Source organism: Clarias gariepinus, chromosome 23 (assembly GCF_024256425.1).
Source record: "Clarias gariepinus isolate MV-2021 ecotype Netherlands chromosome 23, CGAR_prim_01v2, whole genome shotgun sequence".
NCBI classification, from domain to species: domain Eukaryota; kingdom Metazoa; phylum Chordata; class Actinopteri; order Siluriformes; family Clariidae; genus Clarias; species Clarias gariepinus.
The window spans coordinates 20,218,771-20,234,383 of NC_071122.1; the positions used below are offsets into that span (position 1 = coordinate 20,218,771).

A 15,613-nucleotide genomic window follows, 5' to 3' on the forward strand; every position below is an offset into this window, starting at 1 on the left:
CAAGAGTAGACATTTTAAAGTTATTACTTTTTTAAACAGCACATTTAACAATGCATTCCTGGTTAACAAAAAAAAAAAAAAAACACCAGTTACAGTAAATGTTCTAATATTTATGATTGAATAAAAAACAGGTGTGCTGTGGTTTAATGCATTTAAAATATCTACACGATGGAAAGATCAGGTAATGAAAATTCAACTTTTGATGTATTGACTTGTCTTTTGAGGTCAAACACAACTGTCTTTAGCGTACAGCAAAAAAAAAAAAATATATATATATATATATATATATATATATGAACATATATCCTTGCAATTCCAGGACTCTCAAAGGAGAATGTATCTTGGCCTTTTTAATAGTTGTTGTCATTTTGGTCTGGTGAGATGATGCTTGATGGCTGTACTACCGGGAAGGTTAATAGGACAGCCCCTCAGTATTTAACAACACACTTTTGATTTTTAACCTGGTAACTAAATGAAACAGAAGTATCAATCAAAGGAGAATGTCCACAGTGGATCAAGCTGGCACATGGCCTATGTTAACTCAAATAACCACTATTTACAACCGCAACAAGCAGGAAGGACTAAAAACAAATTGAGCCTTCACTACAACTAGTACAAAGCCACATCAGGGACACTCCAGGAGTCTGAAGCTGGCGGAGAAACTCAACCCAAAATTTTACAGCTTATGACTTGTAATGAGCAGTGGTGCAGGATCTAATAAAACTATAAAGTGAATGTATATTATTCATACTTTCTGTGTAATGAAAGTCAGGATTGATTTTTATGTCCTAAGATTCAGGATAGTTAAAACTGCTGTGGATTTTAGTCCACAAATTCTTTTATTTTTTATTCTGTAGTTTATACCTGACAGTGAATACTGCATGAATGAAAAACTCCTAGTTTGAATATTTAGGAAGACTTGCAAGGAAAGTAAAGATTTGGTCAAGTCTGTCTTCAAGATTGAGGTGCATACAAGTATGTTACGATAGGTCTTGGTCATTATACTGTAACTTCTCCTTCTCTGCACACCGATCATGAAGTTTTCCCAGTGAAAAATAAGTTACAATCGGACTTTTAAATACACTAACTTTGAAAGATACCAATTCGTGGAGCTCAGTGTGACTGCAGAAGCCTCATATGAATCTCAGCTGAACTTTGCACAGAATGAGGGTTGTGGATTTTGGTGCCAATTACTTACTTACATTGTACCCGTGTTTCAGGTGACACACTTTACAGTTGGTGCGCAGAGCAGAGAAAAGTTTAATAACCAAGACCGATTGTAATACTCTTACAATATCAGTCAAAAGTTTGGACACACCTTCTAATTCAATGTTTTTTTTTTTTTTATTTAGTCTTTTGTTTAGTGATTTATTTTCTACATTCTATAACAATACTGGATTTTTCAAAACTATAAAATAACGTGGCATGTACAGTTGTATGTACAGTTATTTGTTTTTCTAAGAATTCTTACATGAAGGTCAGCTGTTCTGGAACAGTTCTTGTAAAAACAGTATTGTCAAGTGCGTTTGCAAAACCCATCGAGCACCATGATGAAACTGGCCCTCCTACAAAGCAAGACCAAAACTTACCTCTGCTGCAGAGGAGATGCCGTTATGAAGGATTTACAGAGCATGAGTAGCAGAAACATCTCAAGATCAACTGTTCTAAGGAGATTATTGTGTATTTTGGACAAACGCCTTCAGTATCGTTATATATTGTAGAAAGAAATAAAAACCAAGAAAGACCCTGGAATTAGATGGTGTGTCCAAACACTACTATAAATGGTAGTCTACTTTATATTCACCTCAATTCTGATTTAAGACAGACTTGGAAAAAATCCAAACTGTGCCTTTAAGGTTAGAATGGGAACTTCTGCACTATACGTACATTGTTTGTAGTACTCTGGGGAAATGTATATACTGTAACAGTACAGTGCCTATTGTTCTGACGGTGTAAACTGTACACGTCTTGTTCCAGCTATTTAGGTCAAGCAAGCTGATTTTAACAGTAGCAGATGGTCCAATTAACAACAAGCAGTTTGCTCTTTTGTACTGGCCTGACATCCAGCCTTTTACCCAAATGAATGTTGTCTACTCTTAACTTCTTCCTCTGTATTTAAGTTCGGTCAATTGTATTTATTTAACACATCTAAAATCACTTCCATTAACTAAAAGCCCAAGTTCTCCTTAATCGCCTGCCAATTCCCACCCACCATCCAGCTCTCCCATATTATAGACATGAGAGAACATGCATTCTCAAAAACAAACTGCTGTTCATGCTGTATCACAAGGCAGTGGAGAAAACGGGGGGGAAAAAGCACAATCTTTCGCATGCATGTGCTCACAAGTGCTGTATGTCACTCTCACCCAGAGAGAACAGACAAATTTGCAACCTTGGCTCTAAACCTTGGATGGTTGTGGCATCTGTGGGTTTAAACGTGTGATCTCACAGCGATAGTGTGAACGCTGGGAGGTCTGAATGTTAAGTGGCCAAGAGTTCCATAGCCTAGGGGCAACAACAGAGAAGGGCCGATCCCTTTTCCCATTAAAGCCAAGACCAAGGACTTGACAAGTGTGGTTGATTAGCGGACTGATATTCTTCCGTGTTATACTTCCAAAAAAAAAAAGCTAATATAGAATTTGGGATTGCTTGTTAAAAAAAAAACTTTATTTCAACTTGAATAGATTTATGAGGTCAAAATGGCTCCCACAGAGGAGCGTTCCTGTCTGTCTCCTGTTAAAAGCCAAAATCAATAGCAAGATAGCTCATGTACCCCGAAGAGGCAGACACGAGCTGGGCGAAGCCACCAATGAAATGTTACGACTCACTAATTAGAGTCACACAGCCATTCTGGCACCTGAGGGAAAGAGGACACTAAAGCTCGGATCACCGTTGCCTGTAAATACAGCTCCCATATAAATCCGCTTACACTCACACTTTTTCTTCGCAGTGACTGGCAATGCCAATGAGGAGCTTCTGTTACCGTAGATGTTTATGAGCGTCCCCCTTAAAACCACTCAGGATCGGTAAAACGCTACGTGTGAAATGCAAGACAGCCCACGTAAACAAAGGTTCATTGACACTGCTGGGATGGCTCTTGATTTCAAGGCATGCCCGGCATTTCCCAAAGCTTCTAAACAGCAACTAATTATGGAGCGTGTAAGCAGTCAGTTACAGTCAGGACAGTGAGAATATCCTGAGACTTACCAGTAATTAAAAGCAATTAATTTTGACATCCCATGAAACAAAAATCCCACAAAGTGATATTAGTTATGACAGGAGAACACACTAATAGATTGCTTATAAGTAATCCCTTCTTTCCGGTCTATAATAAATCCTTACACATTCTTTTACAAGTGGCTGAGGTGATGTTTACTTTCAGAATATTGCAATGAGACTATAGTTGCTCTTGCTGCTGATTTCCTTTACCTTCCTTCCTCCATGTACAGTGAGGTCAATAAGTATTGGATCACCCTGTAATTTTGCAAGTTCTCTTACTTAGAAATCATGGAGGGGTCTACAATTTTCAGCATAGGTGCATTTCCACTATGAGAGACAGAATCTAAAAAGAAAAACCAGGAAATCACATTCCATTATTTTTTTTAACAATTTATTTGTGAATTACTGTGTCAAATAAGTATTTGATCACTTGTTTATCAGCCAGATTTTTGACCCTCAAAGACCTGTTATTTTACTTTTAAATAGTCCAGCTACACTCTGCTCATGATTCTAAATTAGTAGCACCTGTTTGAGGTCGTTAGCTGCTCATATGATGAGCTGGGATCATCGATTTCAAGGCTACTCTCAGTAATACACTAAGACGTCATGGTTTAAAATCTTGCATCGCACGGAAAGTTCCCCTGCTTAAGTCAGTCCATGTCCAGGCCCGTCTGAAGTTTGCCAGGGACAATCTGGATGATCCAGAGGAGTCATGGGAGAAAGTCCTGTAGTCAGATGAGACCAAAGTAGAACTTTTTGGTCTTAACTCCTTTCGCCGTGTTTGGAGGAAGAAGAATGATGAGTATCATCCCAATAATACCATACCTACAGTGAAGCATGGGGCTAAAAGCATCATGCTCTGGGGGTGTTTTTTCTGCACAGGGGACAGGACGACTGCACTGTATTAAGGAGAGGATGAACGGGGCCATGTATTGTGACATATTGGCCAAAAACCTCCTTCCCTCAGTCAGAGCATTAAAGATGGGTCATGGCTGAGTCTTCCAACAGGACAATGACCCAAAGCACTCAGCCAGGAAAACCAAGGAGTGGCTCCATGAGAAGCATATGGACTATTTAAAAGTAAAATAACAGGTCTGTGAGGGTCAGAAATCTGGCTGATAAGCAAGTGATCAAATACTTATTTGAAACAGTAATTCACAAATAAATTGTTAGAAAATCATACAATGTGATTTCCGGAAAAATTTGTAGACTTCTCCATGATTTCTAAGTAAGAGAACTTGCAAAATCACAGGGTGATCAAATACTTATTGACCTCACTGTATATCTCTTTTGTTTTCTCTCTCTGTTTCTCCATTTCTTTCTTTCTTTTTTTTTTTTACTGTGCCTCCAGTTATCGGGCCTCTTATATATGTGTTTCCACTGGAGATATTGCATCAGATCTGCCCACTAGCCGTTGCTTGGATTGCACTCGAAAGCATCCGTGAGTGTGTGTGCGTGTGCTCTGAGATTTCAGCCTGTGCGGCCTTTGACCCGTTGGTCTGAGGGCATTATTAAATCCCTGAGAGGTGAAAAAAAAAAAAAAAAAACACAGTCAGTGAAAAGATGGAAAGCTGCCTCGAATCTCTAATAGGATCAGAATGGCAGGAGGGGCCGTGAGTTGCCGTGAGCACCTGCACAGGAGAGTCGAATCCACACCTGTGACGAGGTCAGAGGGAGGCTGTGTCACTGCGGAGATAGGAACAGATGCACATGATGAAACGCCCGCTGGAGAAACACCCCGTCTTCGGATAGGAAGGGAAATTAGCTTGCTCCGCTAAGCCCTCAGAGTGAAGGTTAGAGCGGACGATTTAATACATCTACATGCTCTGTTAAGCTTTCTGAATGAGGATCGTAGCAGCCGCTAAGATATGCAGGAGACCGAAGCTAATGTCAATAAAGGATACGAGGTCTGGCCCAGTGCAGGGTCGAAGACTAACAAAGACCAACTCTGAAAGAAATGGTAATAGTCATTGAGACACTGTAGGTCATGGCGACGACCAGCTCTTTGTCCACATTTATTCTTGCTATTGCTGTCATTAAAAGTTATAACTTCCCGGTGTCCCAAAAGTCTGCATACGTATAAAACACTTTTAAGGAAAAAAACCTCTACATAATTGCCATTTCTTCATAAACACACATCCGTCCCACTTCCACATATCTGGTTGTATGCATTTCATCACATTTTCTTTAAAGGGTCTTTTGCTTTATATACCATGGCATCTAAAGACATCTTAGACCTGAAGATCTTAGAGGGTACACAACAGGGACAAAAAAAAAAAAGAAACCGACCCATAAGAATTTTTTACCATGGTTTATAGTCCCATAATATTTATTTGCTGATACATTATGGCACGTGGTTTACTATAGTATACAAAAATATTTTATAAGGGTAGCATCTCTACTATAGTACTGTATGTACCAACACAGATGTACAGACTTATTATATTAGATACTGTACCTGCTGAACTTTGGTAGTCACTGTGGCCCAATAAGTACCATGGTATTCACAAAAGTATGGTAGTACCCTATGATACAGTAGCACTACTATGGTACCCAATGAAGTACCATAATACCTACCATGGTATTTACCAAAGTATGAACATAGCACTATGATGGGACCCACTGAAGTGCCATAGAACCTACCCTGGTCCTCTATATAGCCCTATGGTGTCTACCATGGTAATACTATAGTATATTCCATAACAAAAATTTCTTGTAGGAATCGTCCCTTATGTCTTCAGACAACAGGGTCGCCGTGTATTATTATTCTTCTTCTGAGTGAACCAGGTTTTCTTTCTGCATGTTTCAAGGCTGCTTCAGGTAGCTGTACTCAGCAGGTGTAACTGGATGGAGATGAATGTCCGAGAGTGACCTGGCAGAACTCCGAGAGCCCTGCACCACGGACGCGACGTCACCATCGTGATCATCCATCACACCGCCGCTCCCAACAGCTTGACTGAATCCTTCATTATCAGCATTCACGGGAGTGCTGCTACATACAGCGCTGTGCTACTTCAACCTAGAACACGGCTCCATTAATGCAGCTGCACATGCCTGATCCAAAATGCTCACTTGAGCAGAGACCTAGACGACTTGACTCTTTTTTTTCTATGGTAATTTATTCCTAACCCTGGATCTCGTTATAATAATAACAATATCTTTTATGTTACTTAGGCAGAGTAAGGGCTTGAATGAAATGTCCAGTTAGAGGCTAATTTATGAGCCTTATAATTTAACACAATTACTGTTTTCAGACTGCGAGCCCACACTATCTTCGCTTTAGTAAGAGCTCAGCTTACAATGTGAGTGAGCAGGCGTATTTATGTTGCAGTGGGCCGTGCACACGGACAGTTTGATGAGCAGAATGGCTTGTTTGGCCACATTGGCGGAAGACTCGGGCAATCGTACACTCGGCTCATTAAAACTGCTGTGCCAACTCTGACCCGTGTCTACAGCTCCACTGCTTCTTTTCGGAAATTCCTGATTCTGGGTTTGGCGCCAGCCTACCGGAGTGACTTGAGGATGCTTTAAAGGATGACAAGAATGCCAAAGAAACGGACCAGAAAGAAGATCGTATTAAATGATAAAATTTGTATGTGGTGATGTTGAAATGCTGTGCTTCTATTGTTGTACACGAATCACAAATTGCAGGGGTGATAAGCCTGGTGTGGCTCGGCACAATGGCTTTAGAAATCTGCTCTGCGCCGACACAGACAGTACTGCACATGCTAGCGTAATTGGGCTTCACTATTAGCATTTGAATGGCACGGTGTTTGGGCAGAAGGGAACGAATGACAGAGACAGAGAGACAACAAGACAGGCAGCACCAGGGAAGGAAGAGGAGAGATGAGAAATCTCAAGATGAGACACAAACGAGGAAGGCAGAGGACAGAGGAGATTGAAGGAGTTGAGTCGTCTGTGTGTTCTGATTAAAGATGAGCTCGGGATGGTTGGGAGCTGCAAAGAAAGGATGGAGCAGAAGAGGGTTTAATTGGCTGATGACCTGTCCTGCGGTAAAATCCTCAGATCCTCAGACAGCTGCGTCGAGGGACTCTCATCCCCTCATCTTTCTCTCATTTCGTTCTCTTTTCTATCCCGTATAATCCGTCTTTTGCTGCTGGCTAGCCGCAAAACCACATTCGCTGATAGCACTTCTTTGAGTCAGGTATAAAACACACCGCTTTACCTTTTTTTCCAACAACGGGAGGCAAATGTCACTCCTCAGCAGGGTAAACAAAACCAGGAAGTATTGTGGAACATCGAGTGAGCCAGCTGTTGGGTGGGAGGGTGTGTTTGATTGGGGTGGGGGACACAGGAAAACACGTCCCGTTTGGTCACCTGCACTGTCACAATCACTGATTCTCTCCATTAATCAAAGAGCACACACCTGCTGTCAGCACACCTCCTCTTACTTACCCCGGGATAACGCTACCGTGAGTAAGTGGGGATATTTTCTTTTCTTTTTTTTGTCCCTCCCATGCTGCTTCTTCTTTCTTCTCGTCTCTTTGCATGTCCCTCCAGCTTTCTGGAGACGATGATAAACGTGCTGTCACATCTTCCTTTAAGAAGAAAAAGCACTGAGAAAGAGCGAGAGATACAGATAGATGAGGAAGAAAAAAATAACACTGAAAGAAATAAAGAAGAAACTGTGTGCGCTGAAGTCGAGAGAAAACTTGCTGCATGGCTGTCCAGATGTTGTCAGCATGCCCTTGTTACTGTAAAGTCCCCATGTTTACAGAGGCAGAGGTCTGAGCCAAGGCAGAAGGACCAAGCTCCGGGAAGAAATTCTGGCCAATCCCAGCTAAGGATCAATCAGTGCCAGGACCCGCCCCCTGAGGGAATAAACGGGCCTTGCACCTGTGTCCTCTGAGGAACATTTGCACTGTGGAGCCCTTGTTAGAAAAGGCACGTGCAGCCTAATCAGCCTGAATGCTCACCTTGCCCACACCTGAGAGACTCTCTCTCTCTTTCTCTTCCTCTCCCTGTTCGCGCTGAGCACCTGTGGGACTCGCCTCTCTCCCTTTCCCTCGCTCTCTGCTGAGCACCTGGGGGATTTCGTCCCCCTCGCTCGACACAGGAACTTTCATTGATTTTCAAAACACGTTTCAGATGACAAAGCCCTTGAGTCACGGGTATATCACAAGCGCACAATGCGGAGCCCGAGGACTGATGGAGGCCCATTCAGCACTTTGACAAACTGATTATCTCTCTAGGGGCTTAAGTGCAGATCGATTACGGGGTATACAAAATAAGAAACGAAAGCTACACGGAGAGCCACTGCTAGAGTAAAAAGTTCTATCACTTTCAGATCCAAAACGAGACAATTTATTGGAAAAAACCTGCTTGAACATCGACTGCACCTGTTACTGTTCTTACAAAAGCTTCCTGTTAAAAAAAACTAAACAAAAAAAATAAACGCACCACTGCAGGGAGATGAATCAGATATGATTTGCAGGGGAAAAGCTAGTGCACACCGGATATCAGCTCAGTTACAAAAATGGCAATGGGATATTCTAGAAAAATGATAGATAGTAACTGAGATCTTGCTCCCTTGCAATGACTAAGATGTGATCATTTATTTCTGCATCATACTAAGTGCTTAAGCAGAGATGTTGGTGACTCAGTGGTAGGCTTCTTATCTGCCATGTCTAAGGCCCGAGTTTGATTTCCAGCCACTAGCATCCTTAGGGTTTGACAGAATGGAAGGTTAAGGAACAACATCCGGTGTAAAGCCTGTGTAACAGTAGTCGCTACTGATGATCAAGCAGTGAATAACGTCTCTGAGGAGGTCACCAGCAACTGTGCACTTTGTCCAGGTTTATTTAATTTCTAGTAAAAGTATAGTAAGGCATAGTGTCTGGACATATGATGTAACCTTCTAAATATATTTGTAGGGCAAACAGGTCTGTGCAAGAATCTAAAATACTACAGGTTTTTAAAATCAAATCCCTAAGCTGTTCTTTGTCCGCCCCACCATAAAATGTACACTGATCAACCATAATGTTAACAGCACAGATCTCACAGAAAAGCCAATGCATCACAAATAGATGGGGGAAAAAAAAGTTAATGCTGGCCATGGAAAAAAAGTTATCAGAACACTCAATCCGATCGAGCATTCGATGGATGTTCTGGACAGACAAGTCTGATCCTTGCAACTTACAGCACTTAAAGGATCTGCTGCTAACATCCCAGTGCCAGACACCACAGCACACCTTCAGAGGTCTTGTGTATCATATCTCTGGGGGTGAGAGCTGTTAAAGGGTAGCTCAGTGGTTAAGCCATCGAGCTACACTCCAGAAGGTCACAGGCTCAAACCCCACCACCTCCTTTTGGGCCCAAGGCGCTTAACCTTCAACTGCTCAGATGTATAACAAGATAAAAATGTAAGTTGCTCTGAATAAGAGCGTCTTCCAGTTGTAATTGTTGCAAATAGTTTTGGTGGCATAAAGAGCCATTAGATTATGTTTTTATAATCTGAAAAGAAGGATGCTTGATTTAGTGAGTAACACGCGTATTTTCAGTGTTGGTGTTTGAGGAAGTTGGGAACATGCTAGGAGTAGCAGCAGAGGGAGCGATGTAATGCATTTACAACAGTAAGAGATTTGCAGTAGAGTGCACGTCCCCTGTGAGAAGAAACAAGGGTTGCTGTAGTATGATTTAGTGCTAGTCCAGAGGGAGGAGGTTGCAAAATCTATCCTGCGTTTTTTTATATTTATTTTTGGACAGTTGCAGCCAGATACAAAAGTGCAAAGAACCACTGGAAGTAAAAAGACACTAGCTCCACCTTATCCCCTTATTTTGAAAAAGTTAAGTAAAGTTCGGTTAAGTTAAACCTTTATTTGTTACATATACTGTAGAGTGAACAACACACTGCCCAATAGTAGCACCTGGAATTTGAACTGCTGACTTTCTGAGCGTTAACACTCTTGGGCTACCACTGGTCCAAAAGTAAGTGTACAGTCACTGTCCTATCAGACGTCGTGACTGACTGTCAAACCATAAGCACTTGTGCCATAACCCCAATATTATTATCCCTGCACTGGCTACTGTTCAGTTTAGAATTAATTACAAAATAATATTACTTACATAGAAGGCTTTAAATGATTTAGCTCCCACATACCTAACCAGTTTTCTGTTACGCTACAATCCACCACACTCCTTAAAATCACAAAAGATCTGGTAGTTCCCAAAATATAAAAATCTACAAAAGGTGGTAGGGCGGTTTCATATTTAGCTCTGAAGCTTTGGAATAGCCTTCCAGACAGTGCTCGGGGCTCAGACACAATTTCCCAGTTTAAAAGTAGACTCAAGACGCATCTCTTTAATCTGGCATACATGTAATTCATCCCATAACCTCATACTCCAGTACATCTATCCTGAATGGCAACTACGCTAATTCTTTCCACCTGTTCTTTATTTTTCTAGCCATCCCAGCATTAAGAGGCATCTGGTGATTGTGCCAGCTTCAGTAGACAAAGGCCAACTTTGCGAGGATCCTGGGGCTTCCAGAGAAGTACCAGCTCCAGCTGGATTCTGTTCCATGATGGTTGGAGCTACACATGCTACTCCTGTGCTCCCAATGATACAGATAATTAAATTGAATATGTCCAGTGACTAATAAAAGAAAATATATAATATATAATATTAATTGTAAATAAAATAAAAAACATTTCATCTAGCAAGTTTCATCACCATAGGTCACTCCTTGGTCATCTCCAACAAGTTGATCGAATCATCGCAAATATATATATTTTTATTATCAGTTTGTATCGGTCCTGTAAAAGAAAGAAAAAAAAGAAGAGATCATTTTTATTTTCTCCACACTCTATATCTCTGTGTGCAGCTGGCTACACATCTGGAAAAGCGTTAGGCTCCCAGAAACATTTGTCAGGAGAAGAATAAACAGGACTTATATCACTATGACAACCATCTGTTGCTTTGACAGTGTTCGCGTAATGGCAATGGATTCTTTGACAAGTGTGACAGCCATCTTTTTCCAGTTGATAGAACTACAACTGCTTCAGGACTTTGACACTAGTCTCGATGAGAAATAACCATTGTGAAGGGTGTCGGAGTTTTTTATCTCGAACGCTGATTTGTTGTGCGCTCGTTTATGACGTGGAAACCTTTTTTACGTTTCGTTGGCATCTGTGACTTCTAATCGCTCGCACATATATTCCTTTTTAGATTTTTACCTCAACTGAATTGGGAGGCTTGGGTCTCTCAAGATGACACTGACTGAAGGGAGTATATAAAAAGTAGACGGGCTGTGACTGGAATAATGTCGGCACTCCCGTCTGAAATAATATGCTCATGTCAGACGAGAAGGAAGTGAGAGATTGCAAGCTTTAATAAACTGATGGGGCCTAACAGGAAGAGGAAGGGAAAGATCAGCTGTGTCAAACAAAAGTGGCCCTATTAAACATGGATTAGGAGTTTACTCGGGTCAATTCAGGACCTGAGGGATGCTAGTGGTAAATCAATAAAGTGCAATGATGCTCGCTATTAGCATTCTCCACATCCATAACTGTTTTGTCTTGTCTTTGTCCATTACCTACATGGAAATGCAAGAATGTCTTTCATATGGTAAGAGAGAGAGAGAGAGAGAACGATGGACGGTTATTTGTGCCAGCAAGTTTTTTAAAAAAAAAAGGGAAAAAAAGCCCTGCCTCCTTAAAATATGTGCATTTCTTGAATGCAAATGCCACTCAAGTAGAAAATGTTTCACTGTTCAAAGTTTGCTGGCAGGGTGATGCTGGAAAAGACAGAAGCTCTCGCTTTGTCAGCAAGTTGGGACTGCCCTTAGCTTTGTTTGTTGTTCACATATCAAGCGACCCTTTTATGCCCTTTTATGAAATCGATATCTGCCCCACAGGCCGCCCAATAAACGACCGATGGGAAACGGATAAGGGGCTGCACTCAAAGACTTAAAGACTTCGCCCTGTAACGTTTTATTTCCGACATTAGTTTAATTACTCGGGCTATTCGAATCAAATGCACTAAACTAATCTAAGACACATAACAGTGCACCACCTCTCTCTCTCTCACACACACACACACACAAACACACACTCTCACATACATTACTTATACAACACTACCCTCTTAAACTTTATTATCTTTGGCTTGGACGAAACACTCAAACTATGTGCATAACCGCCTACACACTTACACACACACCCACGCATACAACGTGGGCCTCCGATGGCTTGACCTGTGCTCGTTTTGGGCTCACGAGCCATATCTAGTGTTTCTAGCCGTGTGAAAATTAGGCTTGGGACTTCGCAGTGAGCGCCTCAGAGCCCCAATTAAAACTCTGCCATCAACCTAGAAAAAGGAGGTGCCGTGTTATGGGCGGATGTGTCCCCGAAGAACGTGGACTGAAAAAGAGGCACAGAGCAACCATTAGCTTCTGGAGACTTCAAAGATTGAGACACCGTTTGATTTTTTTTTTCTTTCCTCCCCTTCCTTAATGTCAGATGGAACAGGAACATAATTGGGGAGAGATAAATAGCAGAAATATAAAGTAGTCTATTAGAAATGTGGCGTGAATCGTTTAGAAGAGAAGCTGACTGGCGGACAGACAGACCAAGAGAGAGAGAGAAAGACAGACCGAGAGAGAGAGAGAGAGACATATCCTTCAGGCGTTTCTCTATGGTACGAGCTGATTATTACAAATGTAATAACTTGACTTCCAGTAATTATTTTTATTACTGTTTTTTTTTTCTTTTTTTGTATTGCCTGGGAATCACCAAGCATCCAGCCATTAAAAATACTCCACTACGTATTTTTGTTTCCCATCTTTTCTTCTAATACAGACAGCAGCAGAACAACAGGAGCCCATCTGGCAGAAACTAATGTATTAGGAAAGTAAATACCATGCAGTTGCACTGTAGGCAGCACATTGATTAGAGTTCAGCCTGCAGGATCAGTATTGACAGCTGATTTTTTTCCCCCCGTCATATAGTTTATGATCCAGTTCTCAGCTTAAGACTGAGTATAGAGAGAGAGAAATTCGAAGTGAGACTTGAAAGTAAAACAGAGGTAGTTTTTTTTTTTTTTTTTAGAAAGGCATACACTGAAATAAAGGAACAAGGACAGGCATGTCACTCCATAGTAGCGCAGAAACAATTATTCTTTCCTTTGTCTCAGAAGCAGAACTCTCTCTGGACTCTCTCTCTCTCTCTCTCTCTTTCTCTAACTGCCGGAGTGCTCTCTGGGTCGCTTTGACTAATACACTCGAGGCGTCGCCTAGAAACGTTCATCTTGCTCCCTCTGCCTCTCTGATTTACCCAGCTGACTCCCTAATCATGCTGCCGAGAGCTGCTCCAGGCCGATCCCCGCTCCTGAGGGCTTGTCCCTGTGTGCATGCATGAATGTGATAGCAATGGGCAGCTCGGTCATTTCGGAAGCTAATCTCACGATGGCTTGTGTCCAGCTTTATATTTTTATTTAAAATTTTGCTGTGTTGCTCTCAACTTCTGACTAGCATTTCATGTATACAAAATGCGTTCGATAAAGGACATGTGCATGCATATTGTATCGGTTTATGCTTGTTATTTTTCAGTTTAAATGTGTGGTGATGTCATCAGACACTACTTTATCAGAGATATAAATTCTTAACTTTAACATTTTTCCTCCTTATTTGTCACTATTTCTGCATCTCTACACCAGGTAGTCCCTGACTTACGAACATCTAAGTTTCGAATGGCAGTGTGTTGAAAGGGGACAGATTTAGTCGAGTGGATTGGTATTCTTTATATTGTATATTTTTGTTTCAAAGGCTCACTCTGTCAGACCTAAGAACAAATAAGACTCACTTTGTCGGACTTAAGAACAAATTGGATTTAAGAACAAATTGGACTTACGAACGTGCTCCTGCAACGGAACCCGTTCGTAAGTCCGGAACTACCTGTATATGAACCAAAAAGTATTAGCATAAGAAAAATAATAACAAGAAAGAATACCATCTGAAACTTTTATTTTAACAGACATTAATTTTGGTTGTTAAAATATTTTACATAACATTTTTTTTTTTTTTCGGAACACGGATGACTAAAACGGATTTAAAAATAATGCACATCTACCATTTTTTATCAATCTTTTAGGTCACATGACCTTCATACTAGAATTATTTAGCTTTTTCCAGAATTTTAACATCTTGTCTTTACTGGGCAAAAAAAAACAATATGTCACTGCCGACGTGGTTAAATACCTTAATGCTGATATGATATATGGTGCGATTTTAAAAGTATCGTGATTTCGTATGTATTCCGTTTTTGGAAAAAAAATTGCTACAATTCTAAACTAATAATTTGCTTTAACCTCACAGTAAACACATTACCGTGCTGCCCGCCAATGTGAGAACAGTTTAGAGTACACCACCTGAAGGACTATAAAAGAGTCTTGACGTTTGACAATGCAAACATAAATAAATTTTAAAAATAATTTTAGTTAGTGTGGTGATTTTGTGAGTTGCCACAAAAACAAAGCGTAATACATCACTGAACTGATCGAGCGCAGCCCTACAAAAAACTGTATGCAAACGCAAACCAGAACACTTTTATGTTCTATGTATCAACCATCGTTATCTCTACTCGTACTTCAGTGTAGAAACATTGCGGTGCTGCTGTACTTGTAGTGTGTGTAGGATGTGAAGATGAAGATATATACACAATATCTAATCGCAACACGATTAACTTCTTACAGGAAAAAAAGAAGAAAAAAGAAGCATTGAGATGTAGATGCTTGTATTGTGAAACAAAGCCCTTTTGCCCTTGGTACTGTTGGGAACACAGCAGAGAGGTAGAAATGGAGAGAAGGAAAGAAAGGAGAGGAAGAGGAGGGGGGAGGGTCACCTCTGGGTCCCTGGCAGCCTGCGCTTTTTCGGGTGATTTATGGGCCTGCAGGGCTTCCGTAGGCTGCAATGATTTTCCCAGAGGCCTCTGTGCAGGAGCCAAAATTACACCACTCTCCTAAACTTCTCTCTCTCTTCGTTTTCTTTTCATGCTCTTTCCTTCTTTCCTGCGAGTCCCTGGTTGATCGCTGACAGCAGGCAAAATTTTCTCCTTCTTTCCTGTTTCTCCATTTGCTCCTTCGTCTATCCAGTTACCCCCCCCTTTGTCCCTTCCTTCTTCTTTCTGCCACGTGTTTCATCTTAGTTCTGGTATAACAAGCCAATGGTTTTGTGTTGAGTGTGCACTGACCTCCAACCTCACGGACCTCCTTGAACCGTGCTACCTTTAACACTTGTTGCCTGCTGCTACCTCATAAAGCAATGGCAGCTTATTTATTTGATATGGCTTTATTTTCCATTTGTGGCATGTTACTGTTCCACAACAGGTCGATGCAGACAGTCAGCATGGGGCAGAGAGAGAGAGAGAGAGAGAGAGAG

General features: G+C 41.2%; 1 protein-coding gene across 3 annotated transcripts in view; it reads right to left on the reverse strand.

Moving 5' to 3' along the window:
* Positions 1–15,613, reverse strand: part of ptprga (protein tyrosine phosphatase receptor type Ga) — a 252,060-nt gene that overhangs the window by 140,790 nt on the left and 95,657 nt on the right. The gene's annotated exons all lie outside the window — the stretch shown is intronic.